Below are 6,534 nucleotides of genomic sequence, written 5' to 3' on the forward strand. Positions count from 1 at the left end.
TCTTTCCTCTTCTTTTTCAGGGTTTGCCAGGCAACAGAGGGTTTTTTGGCAAAAGTGGACACGCTGGACAAAAGGTATAATATACAATACATTAATACAGATCAGCGCAGTTACATTAATGGGTTGTTTTGAACACTGTGTGACTGCTATTTGTTTCAGGGAGAACATGGTGACGGGGGAAAACCAGGAAGCCTAGGCAAAAAAGGAGATATGGTGGGTACCGTGGGGTTCATGTTTATTTGTTACTTACTGGATAATAGGCATCTTTAATATGGCATATTCATTGCAGAATAGAATACACTTGATACAGTATCTAGGGATGTAATCCAAGTTGCATAATTTCAATGCTTGTCCCCTTTACCATTGCCAGGGATTACGAGGTCAAAAGGGTACCAAAGCAGAGTCTGGATCAAGAGGTACAATGGTACGATGACCTGTTTGACTCCTCAGTGTTTTTCTCCATGCTGTTGTGTTATTTCTATTCTCTAGTAATCAATCATCAGGATATATGAACAGTATTTGCAGTATTTGTGAATGTGTATTTTTTTCAGGGCACAGTGGGAAAGACGGGGTTCTCTGGCTCTACAGGTGTTAAAGGTCGCCCTGGACCCAATGGCCCTCCAGGTCACCCTGGACAAAAAGGAACACAGGGGTCAAAGGTCAGAGGGGTTTTCAAGTGACATCACTGTTGTCAAGTGACCTTGTGATGTCCATGTTTTTACCTGAATTGAAGGTTTCGAGATGGATGAATAAAATGTCTTTACCTTTGTGCATATGAAACCCTTTCTAGACTCACTGTAGAATTTCAGAAATGCCATTGATTGAAAAATACAGCAGTTTCTCCTTATTTAAAAGGACAATGTGAATTTTCACTTGACAATAGGTACAGTGTACTGTCCAGGAATTGCAGTTTTAGTGCCTGATGACTATTGGTAGTAGTTGGATTCTGAGGTGTGTTTCTTATGTTTTCTTTGATGAAGGGAGTACAAGCTTTGACAGGGAGAAAAGGAAACAAAGCAGTTCTTGGAAAACCTGTGAGTTTCAATAATATATAATTGTTCTCTCTATTGTATACTACCAGTACCTTCCTTTTGTTTATCAAACCTAATCACCAACTCTCTAATCAAATCTATTGCCTAGGGAGCTCAAGGTCCTCCAGGGAAACCTGGTCCTGCAGGAAAATACGGAAAACCCGCAAGTATCCCTTTTGACCACATGGTTCAAATACACTTAATTTAGTTAGTTAGTTAGTTAGTACTAGTGCTGCAGTATGTGAGTTTTTATATGTTCGGTAGAGTTCATGTTGTGGGATCATCATGGTTGTAATGTATATAGAAATAAATTAACAATTAGTATTCTGATCAGTGAACAGAATTTCATTTAATCATTTGATGTTGCCGATTGTTTTGATATCATTTTGGGTTGTGTTCTCAGGCTGTTGGTGGCTTGGATGGTTTACTGGGGGTGGAGGGAAATCCAGGAGATCCGGTAAGATAAATGTAACATCGATTCTGTGATTTTGATTTATCAGTTGTTTGCACAATAATTCCTACATCTCATTCCTCCCATATACTTAATCCAAAGGGTGATATTGGTTTCCGAGGATCACCTGGAATAATTGGCTCCCGTGGCCCGATGGTGAGCTGTATAACATTTATAATGTACATACAGAATACAATCCTACTGTAAACTCAAGCATACAGGCTGAATATATTGGCACAAACAAGCATTCACAGCAGTTATATTTTGACCCGCTAGTACTTTTGTGAGATAAATTGGAAATTGGTCGTTTTCAGGGTAAACCTGGGCTACCTGCACTGAGGGGCAACAGAGGAGTGACAGGATTCAAAGTAAAGTCACCATGTCCTTTATGTATGTCTCAAATCAGTCATACATTGCATTGTATAAATAGAGCTTTTTTCTACTTTAATTTTACTCCCTCAATGCTGTATCATCCAGGGTAAAGTTGGACCAAAAGGAAAATGGGGACCACCTGGACCAGTGGGACCAAAGGTATATTGTAATGGTCTTGGCTAACACAGAAGATTACAGTTAATGTAATTTATAATTACTGTATATCACTGCTCGTTTCTACATAGGGTCTTCCAAGCCTGAGAGGTGAAAAAGGTTTAACTGGTCGTATTGGCAGCAAGGTAAATACAATTGCCTCGGTTGCTGACTACTCTGTCGAACATAACTTTTTTATTTGATTTATTCATATTTTACAATTTAAACAAATTAAATGCTTAATGCATGTAGTTTATATTTAATTCAAATTGGTTATTGTATAGTTAAAGGATTTTACTGCCTTAGTCCTTGAAAAACATAAATGAGAAACCTCGGATGCCACTTGACACCTGAGAAGCTTTGTGACATATCTACTGTTTCAAACAAAGGGCCTGTCTGGTCGTAGAGGCATACCAGGACCAATCGGACTACATGGGCCAAAAGTATGTTGAAATAATTTTACTTTTATTATTTACATTTTCAAAAGAGAAAATGGTACACTGTGTCTGAAAAGCAAACAACTCAATTGTTTTTGTGATCTCAGGGGAATCGAGGTTTGAAGGGGTTCAAAGGCAGAATAGGTCGCAAAGGGATACAGGTTAGTTCTATATTGCTTTGTGCATGCATTTTAATGTGTACCATATAACTCCATACTGAATTCTTGCTCTTATCCATATGTGAGGCATTTTTATAATTCATTTGTACAGGGAGATATTGGTCCCCGTGGCCCACCTGGGCGTGAAGGCTTACCTGGAATCCCTGTATGTCAATTTTATATCTTGCATTTCAACAGTATATGCCCTTTTGTTTTACATTTATCTGTGGTTTCTGCACAATTAATTTCTGTTACATCTGTCTTTCAGGGCCTCTTTGGAAAAAAGGCAAGTATCCAAGTCAGATAGTCAGCACTGCTGTACCTCGTGCCAACCAAATAACAACTGTGGTATTCAAATTCTTACCCATCCTTGACTGTATTTGGTTCTTTACAGGGGCAGAAGGGCATTGACGGAAAGACAGGACCAAAAGGAGTTAAGGGCCGGCATGGATTACCAGTAAGACTAAATAAGTCAACTAATGACCATTTGTTAAAAACACAATGTTGACATTATAATGTAATGTTGTTTTTTTGTTACTGCTTGATGGCAGTATATTAGTTAGGTTCAATGTTGCATACAAACACTGAAGTGCTGTTTAAAAAATAATTAAATTCACCATCCTTAAGCTTCAAATACAAACTCATGTATTCCACAGGGGAAGCCAGGTGCACCAGGCTCACGCAGGATCCATCAAAGACCAAAACCAAATCCAAGAATGAGTCAAAGATCTAAATCAGGGGCTGGACCCAGATCCAATCAAAGACCGGGGCTTAAATCTAGGCAAAGACTTAGGCAAAGGCTCATCCTTTTGGGACGAAGAAGAGGACTACAAAAAGTTGGTATAATATTTAATCTCATCTATGCTTCATTAACACAATATCTTTATTCTGTCATTGGACTTGTTGCATGCCTTATAATGAATATTGGCTTTATTGTGGTGATTGAATCATTGATGTTTGACAATCTGGGAACCCATTGGCAAAACAAAACAAAGGAAAAACAGCACCCTCTGCTGTTTGTTTCCTTTACCTCAAGAGGCAGCGCCCAATAGAGTGTCGCAGTCCCGCCCCCTTTCACGACGACGCCAGGCCCATGAAATTGTTTCCAATGCATTTTTCCCATAGACATTTCAAAACGTATTTATTTAAAGACCTTATAAGCGTCGTACGAAGCCAACTCTTGTCGTGACAAATCATGACAACAAACACAATATTGTTGTTGTTATGAATTGAATACACAGGACCCTAATGGAAACAAGAACTTATCTGGGTTATCCTTTTAGCATTATTTTCTGTGCCACATGCCTCTTTTTGCAAACTGTTAAAGTAATCCATCAGTCAATCAATCAATCAATAAAAATAAAAATAAATAAGTTATATCTAAAGACTGACTTATATATGGGTTCCACAATAACAGCCCCGCTCAGTGTCCAGGAGATGGACAGAATATGTGAGTGATGAGGCTCATGAATACCTCAGCAAGCCGCAAGGAACCAAGGATAGCCCTGGTACCACATGCCATGAGCTGGGACTCATATACCCACACCTGAATGATGGTAAGCTATGTAATAACTTTATGACAATATCATTTGAATAGTCTGAATCATGTCATACATATTGAATCGCTTTGAGTAAATATGGTATGCCTGAGGAAGGTCATTAAATAAGTAAATACTCATGTACCGAGCAAATACACAGTTCATTGATGTCGACTGGCCTACACAGTACGCACCTGTGCATACGCCTGATTTCTACGTCTGCGAAAGTTTTCTCCTACAGTAAATATGGTAGAAAATATACAGTAATAATAGGCCTGGCCCCCTAGTCCCTTTAAACTTTCATCACTTATGATTAGTTTGCGTAGTTGTAATTCCATTATTAGTCAAATTCAACTTTTGTGAATAAAAATGAAAATATTCTGCCAATGTGAGCAACCAACAAACTGAGGTAACAGTTCATTGCTGTAGAGCTTTAGACTTGAGACTTGGATTTTATTCAGCCTTAAATTGTGTGACTTTAAAGCAACTGTGGTTCGTTGTCTTTCAGGGTATTTCTATATGGATCCTAACCAGGGTTGTCCTTATGATGCCGTGCAAGTGTTCTGCAATTTTACAGCCGGAGGAACAACATGCATACCGCCTCTACAGTCACAGGTACGTATACTCGCGTTCCACTGCTCAGAATGATATTGACTTGGGGCGCCCGCTGGCCTACTGGTCCAGGCGCATTCCACATATATAGGATCTGGCCTGACAGCGCCTTGCGTATTCGAGTCCCTTTCATGACGACCTTTGCTGCATGTCTCTACCTTTCTCTCCCTCCCTCTTTCCTGTCCATCTTCACTATCAATAAAGGCAAAAAGCCAAAAACAATTAAAAGTTATATTGACTTGACTAGTAGAAACAAGTCAGATGAGAGGCGAGCAGTCACATGACTAACAAAATTATTCAAACTCTGTTTATGGTCAATACTCTTTTACTTTTTTGCTACATTATTTAGAGAAATCTATGCTATTTTTCCACAGATGCCAAGTATGTTATTTAGGTAGTAGTGTCTGTTAGAGTCTAGGCAGATCTTATTAGTCTTATTATCAAACTGAAGCCAGAAATCGTCCACCCAGTGAGAGGGTGGGGTCTATGGTCTGGAGCCAGGCTGTTTTATAAATGTTTACCTAACATAGTTACTTTGTAGCACTCTAAAAGCTCATATTCCTCCCACGTATGCCTGTCTTGTACTGTACATAATTTAGACTAGAGCATAATGCAAAATATCTAAATTGTAATGTTGTGGTCAATGGAGCTTTCCTGTAGTGATATAACACCCATGTCTGCAGATTACAGGTAGATGGGAAAAAGAGGCAACGAAGCCTGTTCAGTGGTTCAGCCAACTACTTGGAGAAAACAAGGTAAAACTGACAAACTAATTGACAACTGACATGGATTAATGTTTCTTCTTTGTGACTCAAATTCATATTTTTTTATCTCTTGTAGTTTGGGTATGCTGGTCTCGACATTGTCCAGCTGAGATTTCTACGGTTACACAGCCACACATCTTTTCAGAGTGTGACAATCAGATGCCCAGCCAACCAATCCTCTGAAATTAACTCAACCAATAGAACGTTCCACTTCCTGGGAGACTCCAGTACAGAGATTGGTCCCTGCTTTACCTCCTTGACCAGGAATGGTTGTGAGGTAAGTCATTGAAGACTACCTTGAGTACTTAAGTATCTTAGATAGATTTGTTGTAGGACACATTTTCCATTGGCAGCTGTATAACTGAGCAGTGTTCTGCGTGTCTCTGAACTATCATTGAATATACTGTATAATAATAAATAGACCTATGTCAGTTTTCAGCTTCACCCATATGCTGATCAGGAATGCACATCAACAGTGTGATAGTGTTCCTTTAACTGTAAAAGATCATAGGAATTACATGATTCCTATTTGAAAGAAATAATTTCCAGCAGTTACTTTAATACCAATCATTTTACTTTACTTTACTTTACTGTGCAGTAAGAAATAAGTAAGTCCTCTTCACATGTCTGTATGGTTGTCTGTCTCTTTGATGACTGAGCAGGTGGAGGTAGTGCTGAAGGTTCGAGGGAGCTCAGAGCTCCATCGAGGTGATATGGAGCTCCTTCCCGTCAGAGACCTGGGGGTGGAGATGAGAGGGACATCTCTCCAAGAGCTTGAGATATCTGCTACTGTGGGACCTCTCTGCTTCTTGTAGCCTCTGTGCATGTGTGTGTGCGTGTGTGCATGTATGTGTTGTGTGTGTGTTGTGCGTGCGTGAATGCGTGTGTGTGTGTGTGTGTGTGTTGTGTGTGTGTGCGTGCGTGCGTGCATGCGTGCATAAGGAAGTGCAGAGTGTGTGTGTGTGTGTGTGTGTGTGCGCGTGTGCGTGTGCGCGTGTGTGTGAGAGCATAGTCATGC

The 6,534-nt window shown here is 39.8% G+C and overlaps 1 long non-coding RNA gene across 1 annotated transcript; it reads left to right on the forward strand.

The window, feature by feature from the left end:
* Positions 1-550: 550 nt before the first annotated feature.
* Positions 551-1,196, forward strand: LOC308319881. Its single transcript, XR_013964496.1, has 3 exons — positions 551-659; positions 981-1,034; positions 1,141-1,196. It is a non-coding gene; the product is annotated as an uncharacterized lncRNA (long non-coding RNA).
* Positions 1,197-6,534: the final 5,338 nt, after the last annotated feature.

Source organism: Protomyctophum bolini (genome assembly GCF_963924005.1).
Source record: "Protomyctophum bolini genome assembly, chromosome: 8".
NCBI lineage: Eukaryota > Metazoa > Chordata > Actinopteri > Myctophiformes > Myctophidae > Protomyctophum > Protomyctophum bolini.